The sequence below is a fragment of the Pleurodeles waltl genome, chromosome 4_2, assembly GCF_031143425.1.
Source record: "Pleurodeles waltl isolate 20211129_DDA chromosome 4_2, aPleWal1.hap1.20221129, whole genome shotgun sequence".
NCBI lineage: Eukaryota > Metazoa > Chordata > Amphibia > Caudata > Salamandridae > Pleurodeles > Pleurodeles waltl.
Genome location: NC_090443.1, coordinates 100,487,948 through 100,506,247, shown reverse-complemented (window position 1 = coordinate 100,506,247; position 18,300 = coordinate 100,487,948). Strand labels below are relative to the sequence as shown.

Sequence of the window (18,300 nt, the reverse complement as noted above, 5' to 3'; positions counted from 1 at the left end):
TCTGGTCACACCACCTTCCCGGATGCATCAGAAGCACCTGCCTGTGCTCATCTTGTAAGTGGAGATCATGATGAGCAGGGGAGCAATCAAAGAAGTATCTTATTCGCAAAGGGGGAGAGGCTTCTACTCCTGTTTTTTCCTAATTCGAAAAAAGTATTGTCTATGGAAGCCAATCCTGGACTTAGGAGAACTAATCAAGTACCTAAAGAAACAATATTTCTGCATGGTAACATTGAAGGTTGTCTTACAACTCCTCAACAGAACAGATTATATGGCGTCCCTAGACCTTCAAGATGCCTACTTCCGTATACCCATCCACCCAAACAGTTTCTACGGTTCAGGGTAGCAAGTAGGCATTTACATTTGAAGGTGCTTCCCTTTCGGCTGAAATCTGCACCCAGGATCTTCACCAAATGTTTAGCCCCCGTCGCATCTTAACTAAGACGCAACAATCACCAAATTTTTCCCTACCTCGACGACTGATTGATAAAGGCTCCGGACATTCTCTCTGCACGCAGGTCCATCAAAGAGACCTTGCGTCTCTTCAAGGACTTAGGCCTCACTCTCAACCAAGACAAGTCGCAGCTCCTCCCACCCACAAGGATATCATTTCTGGGTGCTATACTGGACACACAACAAACCAAGGCCTACCCAACTTTAGAAAGACAAGACAAGCTGATCACACTAGCGAAAAGAATACAACAAAGAAAGTTTCTTTATGTCTGACGCTACAAATCATTGCTGGGAATGATGTCGTCTTGTATAGACCTTGTTCCACATTGTCGCCTTCATATGCATCCACTCCAAGAAGAGCTAGACAGCCAATGGAAACAAAGTCGGGGGTCCTTCGAGGATATACTGCAGATAACTCCACGAATGATAGCTTCACTCCACTGGTGAACAATACCGGCAAATGTTTCCAAAGAAATGCAATTTTTAGCTCAGATTCCTCCGCTAACCATAACGACTGATGCATCAATGGTCGGATGGGGCGCATGACTCCAAGACTTTCAAGTAAGCGGCAAGTGGCCGCCTTCTCACAGTTCTCTTCATATCAACCTCCTAGAACTCAAGGCAGTATTCTTAGCATTGAAAGCCTTCCTTCCGAGATTTCGTGGATTAGCGGTGCTTGTCCGAACAGACAATACGACAACCATGCATTATCAACAAGCATCGAGGAACTCGCTCGCAGCTACTGTCCCAGGAAGCACAATCCATTTGGACCTAGTGCATTCACCATTCCGTGCACATAGGGCGGCGCACGTCCCATCTCCTCACGAATGGGAACTGGACCAGAAGACGCTGGACAGAATTTTCTTCCAGTGGGTCAAGCCGAACCTGTTTGCAACCTCCCAGAACACCCAATGCCAGTGTTACGCAAGCCGGCATCACCAACAAGGGTTATTGGGGGATGCCTTTTCGATAGCATGGTCAGGAGTCTATGCCTAGGCTTTTCCTCCCACTCCTCTCCAAAGAGTGATCAGCAAGATCGGAACCATGTTGGATAATTCTTATTTCTCCACGGTGGCCACGTCAACCTTGGTACACAGAGCTTCTGCTGCTATATGCATGTCCTCCCATTAGGTTGATGCCGATTCCCAAGCTCCTCACCATCAACCAGGGCCAAGTGAGACATCCGGACCCCAGGTCTCTGTTTATCGGCATGGCTCCTGAATTCAATGATTTCGGCCAGTTGAACATCTCCAAGGATTGTAAGGACATCCTTGCCAAAGCCTGAGCTAATAGCACAAACAAAACTTATTGGCTAAAGTGGAAGCAGTTCTGTCTTTGATGCAACTCCACAAATACGCATTCTATATCCTCTGCCTCAGAGAACATCTTAATTTACTTGCTACAGTTAACACGCTCGGGCCTTGCCTGTGCGTCCATCAAAGTCCATTTAGCAGCCATCTTTCGATACAGTAGAATATCCGGGGAAAGGATGCCCAGTGACTAAGCAGACCATTTCCAGATGGTTTGCAAATGCCATTCTCTTTTGTCATCAAAAAGCTGGTCGACCTTTGCAGGATAAGATTCGTGCACATTCTACCAGAGCTGTATCCACGTCCTGCGCATTATTCTCCGGTGTATCCCTGCCTGACATCTGCAGAGCCGCAATGTAGCAGATGCTACATACCTTCACAAAGCATTATTTCCTGGATGCGGAAGTGCTCTGGGATGCAGCGGTTGGCCAGGCGGTCCTTCAACATCTGTTCCAATAAAGATGAGCCATCTCATTCTTCCCACCTTCCGCTTCTTCTTTTTCATGTCACATTCTCTAAATAACGTGATTAATTGCTTTTTTGTCTGTTTTCTTCTCTAATTGTCAAATATTACTTCTTTGAAGTGTTCATATATTTTGCTAATTTGCAAATCTACAGATAATATCAGTAGAAAAATATGACAATTACTGCACATTTAAGCAAAGCTTTTATATTACACCGGGGACTCCCATCTCCACAACGGGGAAGTATTCAAGCATGTGAATCTATGAAAGCTTCCAATACTGGAGAACCATAGTTACAGGTAAGTAACTTGTTTCTTCAGAATGCTCACCCTGGCTCAAGTTCTGTCTGCTCTTTGCATTGGACTTGTAGGATGACAATTTCCACATACCCGTCCTGCAGTCCCACAGGCGTTATCTGCGGTTTCAGGTAGGGCAAGAGCACTTCCAGTTCTTGGTGCTCCACTTTGGCCTTCCTAGTTCTCCTTGGGTGTTCCCAAAGGTGATGGTGGTGGTCGCTGCCCATCTGCAGTGACTGGGATTACCAGTCTTCCCATACCTTTATGACTGGTTGCTAAAAGCGAACTCTCCTCAATCAGTTGTAAACAAAGGCTGACTTGGAGACATTAATGGGCTTTTTCATCTACATGACGAAGTCACACGTAACTCCTTCGCAACAGTTCCCTTTTATAGGAGCCATCATAGATATGTGCTCTTCTGGGCCAGAAGATTTGGGCGAAGATCACAATGTTTCAACCTAGATCTCAGTCAGAGCAGCTCTGAGGATTCTTTGCCTCTTGGCTTCCTACAGTCTGCTTGTGGACCATGCCAGGTGGCACATGCGGACTCTACAGTGTGGTCTGAAGTCTGTGGTGTCAGAACCAGGGGATCCTTTCGTATTCCATCCAGGTACAGAGAAGACTGCAAAAGATATGCAGTGGTGGCTGCTCAACTGCATTTAGACCAGCAGCTGATGCCTTTCCCTACCCCACCCAGAACTAAGTGTTGGGACAGACGTTATGTTATGTTAATTTGTGTAGTGCAAACCTCACTGCATGGGCCGAGCCAGGGTCTCTGGGTTGTTTGGAGAGCCGGGTCTTCAGTTTCTTGCAGAATTCAAGAACTGAGGAGTTGGCTCTGATGGACAGGGGGCAGATCATTCCATTCTTTAGGAGCAAGGTAGGAGAAGGCACAGCCACCGGATCTAGTTCTGTGTTTGTGAAAGTTGTGTGCGAGCAGGAGTCCGGATGAACACAAGTTTCTGGTAGGTTTGTGGAAATTGTGGTGGGTTTTGATTTACGTGGGGGTCAATGTTGTGGGAGGCTTTGCATGTTTATATAAGTAGTTTGATGAGTATTCGTTTGTGGATTAGGAGCTCTTTGAGCTGCAGGGTGATGTGAGTATAGGGTGGGAGGTTGAACGTGAGCCTGGCTACAGAGTTTTGTATGGTCTGAGTCTTCTGGTCAGTTGAGCTTTAATCCCAGCATACAGTAGTCCAGCTTGCTGGTGATGGTGGCTTGGGTGACGGTTCTGTGAGTGCTGGTGGGGAGCAATTTGAAGATCATGAGCATCTTGAGTGTGTGGAAGAAGGAGATGGAGACTATTCACTTTGCTGGACATGGTGAGGTGGTTGACGATTACTACTCCAAGGTTCTTTGCATGAGTGGGTGGAGGAGTGTGGGTCCCAGTTCTGCGGACCACCAGGTTGAGTCCAGGAGCGCGGTGTCTTTGCTGAAGATTACTACTTCTGTCTCGTCTGTGTTGAGCTGTAGGCAGTTGGCTTTCATCCATCTGGCGACTTTGGTCATGCAGAGGGAGAAAGTGGGCCATGTTTTTGGCATTTTGTCAGAGAGGGAGAGGATGAGCTGGATTTCTTCAGCTTAGGATAAAGTGAGTCCCTGGAGCGCAGATAATGCTAGCAAGTGCTATGGATTGACCAGAGTGGGCTTAATTACTGGATTGGGGAGGTGCTCTTAGAGAGATGGAGATTAGACGACTCTGGTCTCTAGTAGAGACCTGTCTCCGCATCCCCCTGATGGAGTTGTGGGCAATTTGCTTGGCACTGAAGGTATTCCTTCTATACCTGGGGGGTGGGGCATGTGCACATTCTCACAGACACTACAGCCTGTATGTAGTACTACAACAAACTGGGCAATGTAGAGGTCATGGGTCATGTGCCTGAAGGCCCTACATCTGTTAAGTGGCTGACAGCTCAGGTCATCTCCCTTAGAGTCCAGCACCTTTCAGGCTCTTTAAAGGCCAGGCCAGACAAACTCAGCCAGTTGATGGATCCGTAGTGGTCACATTTGGAGTTGGCACAGGGTGTATTCCAACAGTGGGGATAACTGTGGCTTAATCTATTTGCCACCAGAGAAAATAAGCAGTGTTCAAGCCTCTGCTTGCTGGTGCTCCCAAGATGGTTCTCTCAGAGATTCCCTCCATCTGATCTGGGGCTTGGAACTCCTGTACACCTTTCTGCCTCTACTTCTCCTGCCCAGATTATTGAAAAAGATCAAGAAAAACTGGGCTCAAGTCATCCTAGTGTGTGTTGACTGGGCAAGATGAGTGAGGTAATCCAAACCTCTGTCCATGAGCAAATGTCCTCCAATTTATCTGCCCCTTTGGGAGAACCACATGTCGTAGCTCCAGGTCCAGATCCTGCACTCGAGTCTGCAGAACCTACACCTCCATGTGTAGTGATTAAATAACCACAATTGATGGCTTTCGCTCTTCCTTCCGAAGTAGTTGATGTTATCAAGGCAGCCAAGCTTCCTTCCACCAAAACTGTGCAGGGTGTTGGGAGATGTTTGTTGCCTGCTGTTCCTCCTGTGACATTCAGCTGTTAAGGCACAGCTGTCTGACATTTTATTTTTTCTCTGTCTACCTCAGCAATTCTTGCTGTGGCAACAATTGAGTTATCTTTCAGCCCTTTTGGCCTTCCTGTGGTTACCCAATCAGCCATCTCTTTTCAGATCACCCCATTGGGAAGCTCTTGAAAGGGCTGATCCACATGTTCCCACCCAAAGCCTTTGTGATGCCTCGGTGGAACCTCAGTTTGGTTCTTAACGCCTGTTGACCACAAAGAGGTTCCTCTTCGTTATCACCTCTGCTGGACAAGTGTGTCAACTCCAGGCCTTCTCTGTCCAGCACTCTAACACATCATTCTTTCTGAACAAACTAGTCCTCCAGCTTTCTTTCCAAAGTAATTCATGCCCTTTCTTTTAGGGCAATCCATCACTTTGCTGTCATTCCCTCCCTCATCTATCCAAGAAAGTGGAGCGGCTCCACCATCTTGGTCCTAATAGGGCCCTCAATTTTTGCATAATTTGGGCAGGGGCCATCAATTAAATCAGTGATACTCAAAGTACGGACCAGGGCCATTTTCTGCCCTCTAGGCCTTTAATGCGGCCCCCTGGTGAACAGCAGCATGGGCTGCTGTTTTCTTGTCTGAGCAGTAGTATTCAGAAAATAAGTTAAACGGCCAAGCATTTATTTGCTAGCTAACTGAAGTTATGAAGTAACTTAGGTGGTGTCCTGTACCACTTTAAAAACATCTTTATTTTTAAAGACATCTCACAATAAATGTGTACAAATCGGAATACATTTCTTCAAAATTCTACAAAAATGTTTCATTAATATGCAGAAGCGTTTCACCATACCACTACATTGAGAGGTATTTATTTTTAAAGTGATAGTTTTCAAACATGGATTTAGAAACGTTCATACTTCCTTACCCCCACCATGACAACAATGCCAACAACGAATTAAGAGGCAATTCAGTTGTCATGTACACCCTCCTAGTGGCTTAGGTTGCTAATATACATGGACAACATTTTAATAAAACACAGGAGAAGGTTTTGTACATGGCACTTTCTGAGCTCGTAGATTTTGAGTGCCATATGAATACCATATTGAAGAAAACGGAGGCAAAATGAAAATATAACTGCTTAGGATCAGACAGTTTGATAAAGGGGGAAGCTGGAATTGATCTCAGGTCTTCTGGTTTCGCAGTGTGTAATTCAGCCACTAAATGTACATGCTTCACTTCCCTTAAGACCACCTTACACAATCCCTGACCAACTCAGACCATCAGCCGCCATTCTGCTGGGGATCAGTGCATCCCTCAGTCACACCACAGACCCTACTTTGAGGCCCCTAGGCAAATGTTTGCAAGTACCCATGGATTAAATAATTAACTTTTTTTTGGCTTCTCGTGGGGCCAGAAAAGAGAAACTGGTGCAAAAGAGAACCATATTACGATGGATTGTATTATGCATACAGGTCTGCTGTAGGTGAGCCAAGAAGCTGCCCGCAGAGGGCTTGTGCAATCATTCCAGTGGAGCAAAGGCTGCTACCAGTGTCCTGGCCCACTGTGTGCCAGTCCTAAACCTCTAAATGGCTGCTCCATGGCCGTCCTCCTGCACGTTCATAAAGTACTACTGCCTGGATAGTCTGGCCTTGAGTTAGGAGCACTTTGCCCATTCAGTCCTGCAAGATTTCCTGGTGCGAGTCATTCCACAGGCCCTCTACATGCGGGGAAGGTACAGCATTGGTATTGATTCACAAGGTAAGGAATCTGGAGTTACTGTATGTATAAGAAGAACAAGTTAATTACCTTTGGTAATGCTGTTTCTGAAAGAAACTCTATCCAACCACAGACTTGTCACCGCCTCCCGGTTCTCCCTTTCATGTGGAATGGCCTCCTATAGGTCACAATATTCAAAGTTGAGAGATCTGCACAAAGGCATATTCTTATTTCTATGGATTCTGCGCCTGAAGGTATGAAAGAAATATCAGAGAACAACTAAAGTCAATGCACAGAGGTAATGCAGGTTAAGTGGCCCAGAAGTTACATCTGGGAAGGAGACGTTGATAGAGTCCGAAAGGACAATCTGATCTCTTTCAGGCATCTGTGTCAGGGATCCAACTCAGAGCTGCATTATGCCACCTGCCGGCATGCAAGGGAGATGCCATGAAAAATTCTGGATCCAATAAACCCTGAGGAAATTCACAAGGTGAGGAATCTGCGGTTAGATAGAGACCCTACCAGAAAACACTTCACCAAAAGTAGGCAGCTGGATCATAGATCCCTTATTCTTCTGTAAAAACAGAAGAGAAATTGTGGAGTCTTTACTTTGTGTTTTAAATCCCACATATCCAATCTCCAAACTTCACAATTCCCTCTACTGTGCTCACCAATGGTCATCAGTAGGATCAAGTGGTCTGAAATGCCAGGCACCAAAATAACACCCCCAAATTGACACAGGCAAGGCACTATTTCATGTCCCTGCCATGGGCCCAACATCAGATATAGCACAGCTGTATTGCAAGTGCATACATCACCAGCTCCGTGGACCGACGCTCAAGCTGACAGCATGCCACTTGACCTATTACACCTTCCATAACATGGCCAATGAGCCGTATTGTGCCTGGGGTGTCAACCTATTCTAATTTTGGTGCTGCAGAGAATATCCTGAAAAGCACAGATGGGATATATTTTTTAATTTATGTATTGAATTTAAGGAGTTTTTTTTGTTAAACTTTCTTTATTGGCATTTTTGTGGTACATTATGATATGCAGTTCCAAGGTACGAATGGGATGTCATAAGTGTGTTGCGACCGACTGCTATCAGTCCCTAAGCACGACTTACATTAACAACATGTAGAGAAGCGGACACTGTATAGCACATGGTCCCACCTTGAAATAGCATGATAGCTCACATATCAGATATCTATTGTGAACATGAAAACATAACGACATAACCGTGTTTCCTATCTCACTCAGCGCGATCAAAAAGCTCAGCGATACAGCATCCAGGGAATCGCTTCACTGTCTCCAGGTGCACCATACTCAACCATACCCTGCCCTCTTCCCAATAATATCCCCTCCTACACATGAAAGAGATGCAGAGCACTAACGCGTGGGCTGCAGGCTGCAACCAGTAGACCTCTGGAGAGAAACCACACCAAGGGGTCCCAAATATAGTCCAAGCTTCTCCTTGAATCGGTCATTTTATCTGTGAAATGTTCCATAGCAAGGCTGTGCATAATCTAGTGTACCACAATGCTATAGGAGGTGGCTTTTTTTTCCAGAATGACGCTAAAGCCGTCTTCGCACCCCCCCAGTCTAACCACACAACGGAGTAGCCTCCAAGAGTTTGATGCTGCAGTTTCCGGGGCACGCAGGCCCAGCAAGATGTGTGCTGGAGATATCGGGATGGGGTAGTCCAGGATCTCTTAAGTGTGACAGGATTTCCTCCCAATATGGGTGAATAGTAGGGCAATCCCACCCGATATGTCAAATCACCCAGCATACCACACCCCTGCCATCACCTATCGGACACCTGGGATATATATTTTTTTAGGTTTTTCTGGGTAGAGGTACCAATTGTAGAGTAGTTTATAATGTGCTTCTCTACGCCCCATTGAACAGTTATATTTAGTTATATCATGAAACAGTTGTTTCCAGTGACCGTCCTCTACTGTGAAGTCCAACACCTGCTCCAAAAAAGAAATATGCCGAGGGGCCACACGTGTGTTGCGCCGCAGTCATTATTTTATACAATGTGGAGGTGCTATCCTTCGCTACCCCTTCTTGTTGGACAAACTTCTCAATCGGAAGAAGAGTCCCATGTGAGGCTGAGTAACCCAATGTTTCAATTGAGTGTAATGGAAGTGTTTGGATCGGGGTAGTTGAAAGTCTCTGCAACAGTTTTCAAACATGCGTATATTTTCCCCATGATACAGATCTGCGATCTGTAGACACCCTCCCTCCACCTATCAAATGGTCCTGGTGCCATCCCGGGGGGGAGAGGCCAAATTATAATGAATGGGGATATGCGGTGAAGGAAAAGTTGTCACCTCGTTAGCTGTTGTCACTGTGTCCCACACCTTAAGGGGGGTAGCAGTAGGGGTACTGAGGAAGGCGTTCTTTGGGTGTTCCCATCTGGGTTTTCACAGTACGTCCCATATTGTCTGTCCTGTCACTGCCCTGTCCATGTGCAACCACAACTTGTCTGATTCACTGAGGGACCACTCCACGATGATACGGAGTTGGGCTGCTCTGTAATACATGAGGAGATCCGGTAGTGCCAAACCTCCCCTGTCTCTGAAGCACATAAGCAATTTATTATAAAGTCTAGCCCTAGTACCCTGCCATATGAACCGGGTGATCATTGTACGGGTCTCTATAAAAAAAAGTCTTTAGGGATGTCAATGGGCAGCCTTTGGAACAGATATAAAAAACGTGGGAGTACCGTCATCTTAATGGTATTCATACGGCCCAGCCAAGTAAGCCAATGCGACGACCATCTCCTAAAGTTTGTTCGCAGGGTCCTGAGGATGGGCGGGAAGTTGGCTTTGAACAGGTCAGTGACCCTAGGGGTGAGTTTGACGCCTAAGTACATAATTTCCTTTTTAGCCCAAACAAATGGAGATTTGAACGCAATCTCTCCCATCTCAGATGTGGTTATCGTCAAATTGAGGATATATGGTTTCACCCTAAAGCCTGCCACCTGCTCATAAAGAACGAGCTCCTCCTGGACTATCGGGCGGGGCATGCGAGGCTCAGTAACAAAGAGCAAAATGTCATCCCCAAACAATAAGATTTTATGTTGGTCGGGACCAAACCGGATTCCCTGAAAATCTGGACACACCCTCATCCTTGCTGCCAAAGGTTCCACACTAAGTGCAAAGAGCAGTGGAGAGAGAGGGCAACCCTGCCTCGTTCCCTGTGTCAGGTCAAAAAATTCAGAAACCACCCCGTTTACCAATTTTCGTGATTGGGGACAGGAGTAGTTCATCACCATTGCTATAAACTGGTCCCCGAACCCAAACCTCTGCAGAGTAGCTACCAAGAAGGACCACTCCACCCTGTCAAAAGCATTTTTTGGCATCTAGTGCCAGCAGCATAGCTGGTACACGTTTCTTTTTCACTTTTTCCATCAGATGAATGACTCGTCTCAGGTTATTGTGCGTTTGGCAGCCCTTGATGAAGCCCGATTGGTCAGGATGAATCAAGTCTGGAAGCACCTCAAGTCTCCTGGCCAGGATCTTGAAGTATAATTTTGCATCAAGATTGGGTAGGGTGATAGGCCTATAGGAGGCACAGAGCTGAGGGTCCTTTCCCGCCTTGGGGATGAGTGTGATAGGACAGTGGGGGACAGTGTATGTTCCGTTCTCACATAATTGAACAAGTCAGTGAGGTGCTTTGCTAGCTCTGCACTAAAGGATTTATAGAAATGGGTATTAAACCAGTCTAGACCCGGCGCTTTGTGTAGAGGAAGATAGTCAGTAGCTGCCTGCACTTCATCTAGTGTGAAGGGAGCCAACAGGAATTCATTGGTATCCCAGGATACTCGCAAGGTTTGTTTGTTGTAGGTAAATGTCTTGAGTGAGGGTGTCCAGCCTGTCCGATTTATATAGTCGGGTATAAAAATCTCTAAAGGCTCGAGCTTTCTCCTCGTCTGAATAGTGTTCCCCTGACTCATCGTGTATTTGAGCTATCTAGTCCTTAGCTTATTTGGCGCTCAGTTGCCTTGCCAGTAGTGTGCCTATTTTATTCCCATTTTTATAATGAGTTTTCTTAAGTCTCAGCAATGCAATTTCTGCTCTATTCGTGTATATGGATTGCAATTTTCCTTTCATGGAGGTCACCTTTTTCTTGGACTGCCAAGTGGGGAATTGTTTATGGGCCTATTCTGCTACCTTCAGTTAGTTTTCTAAAACCTGTCTTTCTTTGGTCTTTAAATGGTGGAGCGAGGTCGCTAGTGAAATGCACTTACCCCTAATGACTGCCTTGAACGCATCCCAGTGGGGGGAAGGGTGTTCGCCGCAATATTCCTGAAAAATTCTCTAATAGCCCTCCGCAAATCGTCCCAGGTAGTTGGGTCACAGGTTAAAATGTTTGGGAAATACCATTGTCTGAATTTCTAGCTCAAGATGGGCCAGTCCAGGCCCATATCCTCCGGGGCATGATCAGATATGATAATTGGGTGGATAGTTGCCAATCTAAGAGCCTGCCAAAGGGCTCTATTCATAAAAATATAATCTATCCTTGAGTAGGATCTGTGAGAGTGGGAGAAAAATGTATAGTTCTTTACCTTGGGGTTAAGTCTACGCCAAGTGTCAAAGAGACCTAACCTGTTGAGGGCCGTTTAAACTGATTATGCAAAAGCACTTGTTTACGTTCTCGGGGGTGAGTTGTGTCCTGAGTGGTATCCCATATCAGGTTGAAGTCACCCAGTAATACAATCTCCCCCTTGGCAAAGCCCTCCAACCCATCCAAAAAACCCAAAGCAACTGTGTTTGTCCACTGTAGGGGGGGGGGCATATAGAGTGGCCACTGTACACACCCTCCCTCCAAGATTGCCCTTGACCATTAAGAATCTGCCCTCTTTATCTTGTTTCGTACCCAGAATCTGGAAGTGGATGGATCTGTGGAACATTAGGGCAACACCACAATGCTTTTTTGTTGCTGATGCGGTGCATACCTGCGGGTATTGTTTGTGGTGTAGTCCATGTCCCTCGCCCCTCTTGAGATACGTTTCTTGCAGGGCGACAATATCATATTGATGATCATCAAAGAACTTTCCCAACAGCAACCGCTTATTAGGCAAGTTCAGCCCCTTAACATTCCATGATAGGAATTTTAACATCCTGACGACCTGACCGTTACCATCTCACCTGAATCAGCACCTCCCCCAGGCTGTCCCACGGACACTCCACCACCCCCTCACAGGCCCTCAGAGACATCGTGCCCCTCCCAGCCAACCTGCCCACGCCCAGTAAGGACAACAAACAATAACAAAAAAGATTTAAAAAACATCAGAACACAGATTAACCTGTGAACATAGAGTCGCTGATGCTCAATCCTCCCTGCTGTCTTCATGGAGGGGACTGAGTATCCATCCATCCACTCTCATCACCCACTGAGACCTCTTGTGGAAGCCATGACTGCGTCAAATGTGAGTTCCTCCACTATTTCTTGCCCGTGGTGCAAAAGGAGAATGTTATAACTATTCGTCTTGCATTCCTACATGTCTCAAATCGTGTTTTCTTGGGATCCCTTCATTAGGGTCCCACCCCCCAAAACGCGTTAAGAGATCCTGTGTGACTACTGCTCGAATTTCCTCTTGTCTGTGTGATCCTCCTGGTGCCTTGGTCAAGTCCTCTGCGCCTTTCTTCTGTAGACCCATCATGCCTGCTGACTCCTCGAGGTCTGTGAAGTGATATGACTTGTTGTTACGCTCAAAGGCCAAGCCAAAGGGGAATGTCCATCTGTACTTAACATTTTTCTTTGCAGTACATCAGTAATTGGACGGAATGGCAGCAGACGAGTCAGCGTTGCTGGAGCAGTGTCCTGGAATAATGCGCATTTTGCCCCTTGGAAGGACACGGAGTCCCACTGTCTCGCCTGCTGGAGGATGTGTTCATTTACATTGAATGAGCTCAGTTTCACAAGGATGTCTCTGGGCCTCCTCCGCTCGCCGGCGGAGCGGTTCCCCACCCTATCCGCCCTCTCCACCTTTTTACTTCTGGATGATCATTGCCCAAGAGGGTGGAAAAGAGACCCACCACGAAGGCCTCCAGATCCGCACCTTCACTAACTTCCTCCAGCCCCCTCACTCTAATGTTGTCTCTGCGGGAGTGGTTTTCCAAGTCCTTGCATTTAAGAATTGAGAGTTGGAGTTTTGACTTAAGGAGTGAAACCTCTCTCTCTCCATAGGATCTACTTGCTGTTTCAACTCCTGGACTTGCGCTTCCAGATCCAAAGTACGAGTCCCCAAGGGTCCAAATCAGCTTGTAAAGAGGACAACCGAGTGTTAATATCAGTTTTAAATGCTTCCAATGTAGCCTTAATATCGGTTGTGAGCTCTTCTTGCAGTGCCGCCTTAAAAGTACGGAGGGATGTCTGGAGGTAGTCTTTCGTTAGCGCCGTCTCCCCTGTCTGCGGCGAGGAAGCTCTCCTGTTCTGGCTGGGGCAAAGTATTTGGAGACCCTATTAGGTTTGCGGATTCCGTCGAGGCATAGGTGCCCCCGGGGTCTTGCCGCCACTCCCCTCGCCGCCACCAATCGTGTTGCCCGCCACTGGAACTGCTACGCCTTCCGTCTGAGCTTGCCGCACCAATCAGGGCCTGCTTGTGGAGTCGCTGTTGTGGGGGGAGGGGAGTTTACCATGCCGCGTCCCAGCCACGCCTGACTGTTGCACTCCCCCTGGAATGTCTTCGGGCCCTGCCACTGGGGGGCATCTTGAAGTCAGGCAAAGTTGCCAGTGGGACCAACCTTGTGCACTGGGGGCCCACTGTCGCTCTCCCCTCTCCACTACGGGGACGCAGGATGGCCCTCCACCGGCACACCCCAGGTGAGTTCCGGCCACCGCTCCTCACCGTGAATGAGTCGGGCCCCACACAGGCCAAAGCATGGCCGCGCTGCCGTCACTCCGCGCAGCCGCTCGTCATTCAATGGGAAATCGCGGCTCCCCCTGCCAATCATCAGAGGGGTGCCGCTGCGCCTCCGTTCCCAGGCCTTCATCCATTCCTTACGGCCTGCCGCCGGGCTGCAACCTACAGGCCATCTCAGCCTACACATCGGCCTGTTTCATCCACCGCGAGGCCCAAGGCGGCCAGCACGCCCACAAGGCACCCCCACCACTGCTCCCCCCGGCACTCCGTGCACCTTTACTGAGGCATTGCGGGGTTCGAGCGGAGCCGCCAGGACTCACGTCCTGACAGCCATGTTGGTTGGCCCCATACGAGGAGTCTGTTTTAAGTCGTGTTATGACACTGAATATTGATAGCCAAGTCCTCTCCACAGGATAAATTGGGAAGAAAGAGCATATTAACCTGTATTGCAGGAATATTGTATATGAAGCTGGGGGGAGTGTTCCTTCTGAACATTTCCCAAAATGTTTGTGATTAAGATTGGCAATTCAGGGATATTGTTGCAGAAATTCTAGGTGTTCGTGTAAGGATAGAAATATCCCCTGCATGGTGCACAGTCATCCTGTGAGTATTTGGGACCTTTGTTTTTAGAGTTTGACCCAGTCTCACGCTGATATAACATGTGCCTTAAGGGCCAACGCATGTTCCTTGACAAGAGGTACCGGATCTGTCCTTGCCCTGGAGGGGTGCACCAAACTCCTTTGTGAAAGTGGAATATCATCCCTGTCAGGATTTAGCATGTAGAGCGGTGACAGCAGCATACCATGTTTCGAAAATCAGTGGAGAAAAGATCTTTTTTCCTGTGTCATCAAGGAGAGGGAGCGAGAGACTGACTTCTGTCTCTCTTGTGTGTGAAGATGTGTGCGTGAAATAAGCCAGCAGTTTCTATTTAGAAATTCCCTAGTATTTTTATATATACAAGGTAGAGGTGATGTTTTCCCACACAGAGGAGGTGCATTTCTGACATTCCTGGGACTTGGGGAAGTGACTTAGACTTTGAAATGAGAGAGGAGACAGCTGAACCCCTAGAAAATTAATTCAGTCAATACTCTTCATTCTGCTTAAGAAGCCATAAAAGAACAAAAAATAAAACTATGTATTCAATCATTTGCTTCTACATACATATATACCAGTGAGAAACCACTTATGATAAAAACATGTATACAAATCATCAAAAATTTGTAAAATAGAGAAAGTTCAGAACACTTGTAATAAAATGTGTGACAAGTTATCAAGAGTTCATAATATAGAACAAATTCATCCCACATTTTCCATTTTATGTTATCAATTTGCAAAATACATAAACAAAATTAAGAATTTAAAAAGGCGTAACTATAATTTACCTAAAAATACTCCAACTGCTCTGAAGTCATGATTCCTACGGTTTACTTATTATAATGGCACTACTTATAAAAGTGAAAGTTGTATAGCAGGTAGCTGGTGTCTCTAATTGCTGTAAAAATACCTTTGCGGACTTCAAAGATACAAAATTAGCTTGGCGTAAAATAGTAACCAAATAAAGACATTGGGGTCAGTGTATAATGTACGAAACAGCATAAAGTGGCATGTGCTTTGGACTGAAGCATTGTTACAGGGACAAGGTACTACAGAAAGTACCCTGTAAGGGGAAAGCTACAATAAAGTGACCTGTGCTCAGCCTTAAACAAGTCAGATAAAAACAATGGCTAGAGTTCATAATACAAGTTAAATAACGTTCCAGCCCTGTAGATATGCAAATAGCAGATTACATGGTTATAGGTGACATAGAGACAACATCATCCCTCCATTTAGACATAGGGTATTCCTGATATCGCTGTTTAATTCTTTCTTTACAGCTTAAACCTGTGTTCTGTGGTCTTGTAAACAATTCTGGAACTCCAAACGAATAGAAAATTTTCTATTCTTAGGCAAACAATTACATTTGGTGCAGATGGTCAAGTACTAGACAGTCCCCAAGAAAATCTCTCACCAGGCCTGCTTCCAGCTTACCCCAACAATTGATCCATAGAATCAGAGGGGTGCAAGACCGAATCGTATCTTCCAAATAATTTAGGCCTATCTCTTCATGGTAAGTAATGGATGTAGTGCTCCTAGGTACCAGCAGTAATTTGCAGCTAAAACCATTTCCTTTGCATTGGAGAATTTCCAAGTTACTTTAGCTCCAGCCGTTTGCTCTCTTAGACCCTACATGGATACACTTGCTCCTATAAATGCATAGTAAATCTTTAACTCGCTTTGGGTGTAATCTGTGAGCACATCTAAATACAGCCCCAACTGTACTGATTTTTTGGGGTTTCTCAAGGTTAACAGTGGGCTCCGGTATGCAAATAATTGAATAAAATCCCCAGATAGTTAAAAGTCTTAGTTCTAGCTAACTTTGTGACCCCTAACCAGTGGGACTTAGTTTTTGTTTTAGCTGGGCCTCGGGTCATACAAAAGTATTTAGTCAAATTGTCGAAGGCTATTAGCTATTCTGAAAATAAGGACTGCATCATCAGCATACAATACAATGGGCACCAGGTGCATTCCCATCTTAGGCATGTCTTTAGCCTTCTTCAATAAAAAAATAAAACTACTAACGTTTATATATAGCAAAAAGAGAAAGGGAGCCAAGATACATCACTGTTGTACACCTCTGTATGTTGTGATTAATGGGGTGGTTTCACCTGAATGCCTGGGGTGGACCGACACAGATGTTTTTCAATGCATGCTTTTTATCATGATTAAGTGTTTTTCCAAATCCAATTGTTCCATTATATCCCATAATAGAGTGCGATTTACCATGTCAGATGCACTAGAAACGTCTGTAGAGACCAAATGGAGAGTTCTCTCCTTCGCTGGAACATATTTCCCAACTAAAAGGTACAGATTGAAACATTGTTCCACAGTACCAATCTCTGGGCGGAAACAGAGATGAATTTCCGATTAGCTCTTGTTTTGATCTGCCCAGGCTTTCAAGTGAGACAAATTGATCCATTCCAAAATGTTTCCTCAAGTCAGTTAGAGAAATTGTTCAGTAGCAACTAGACACACTTCTGTCCTTCTTATAAATTGACACTATAATTGCTTCCTTTCACTACCCTGTGAGTGGGCCTCCTAATTAGTCTAATTAATAAGGGACCCATAAGGAAATAGTTGCCTTATAAGTATCTACTGGGACTTCATCTGTGGCTCTTCACCCTCTGTTTCGAAGAAACAAGTCTATGCCTCTTCTGTTTGGAAAATATCAGAGTAATGATTTTTCCATGTCTCTGCAGGTATTAGTGACTCTACCCTAGGCAATGTGAGATCTGAAAAGTATGGGCAATTAACCTCTCAAAATCTGGATGAGTCTCTTGCCCTCCCTGCTTCTATTAAATCTTCCCATACCTTACGCCTTATCTCCTCCATATATACTTTAGCATATGCTTACATATGCTGAGTACCTGCTTTATCTTCTGAGAACATCCTGGGTACGAATGGAGGGATAATATTATTTGTTAATGGGCTGCTGAACAAGTGGCGTCAAACCATCTATGATATTTAGCTTTGAAGGGAACTGCCTTAGTCAGCAATATTTGAGATAGCAGAGCATATAGTTTTGTAAACTTTCTTTTATACAGCATGGGTCAAGCTCATAAGACAAAATGTTAAAAAGGCATCCTTAGTCTCAATAACAAGTTTTCTAATAAAATTATCTGGGTCAATCTTTGTCCTTATGTCTTTTGACTTAGAGTACACACAGGTGGGAAGCTTTCTCAAGAAATCTGCCTTACTCACAGTTACATTCCAGAATGCAGTGAGGGGGTTATGATCATTGCTACAGTTACTTATTATTTCAAACCCTTTAAGAAACAAACAGAGACTAGATGAACCCAATATAAAATCAGTTGTACTCCCTTTCAAATTCTCATCAAAAGTAGAGATTTTTTGAAACGCCCATTTCATTTAAAAAAGTTATCATATTTAATTATTAGTTCATTTAGAGCTTCTCCATACACTAAAAGGTGAAAATGGGACATTCCATTATTTCTCAGATAAAACCACAAACATGTTGACCAAAAAACTCACAAGTTGAAATATTAAATTCCTTTACCCATATTAAAAGAAGGTACAAAATTTGTTTTTTACAAACTTTTTCTAAAACTTCGTCAAATTGATCTATTGTATGTCCTGTACTTTGAATAAAATATTATAACAAAAATGTATTAATATCAAGAGGTTTGGAGAGCGAGAAAAGTGACCAGAAAATACAGTGAGGACAAGACCTTATCTGTTCCAATCAAGGTAGCTTTAACCTAAATGAATGTAGCTAGTCCTCCCTCTGACCTGCCTGCTGATGAGGGAATAGCATGCTGAAAAAAGCATAACAAACATCAGTATGAAATTCCTCCCTCATCCAAGTCTCCTGGCAACAGATGAAATCGAAGTTGCTAACAACAGATAGCCAGTTGATATTTGATATTTTGGTACGTGCACCTGTGAGATTCCAGGAAACGAGTGCCAACCCTTATCTGGCCTAGAAGTGGATGGCAAGAGAGCATCTCCAACATATAAAACAGGATGTAGGACTTCAGACCTGGCACATACTTCTTGGAGTCATTAAAGTTTGATTGAACAGCATTACTTGGACGTAGAAGTCAACTATTTGTATTA

The 18,300-nt window shown here is 45.2% G+C and overlaps 1 protein-coding gene across 5 annotated transcripts in view; it reads left to right on the top strand.

Moving 5' to 3' along the window:
- The window catches only part of SCN8A (sodium voltage-gated channel alpha subunit 8), a 554,114-nt gene that overhangs the window by 464,606 nt on the left and 71,208 nt on the right, over positions 1-18,300 (top strand). The window lies entirely within an intron of this gene.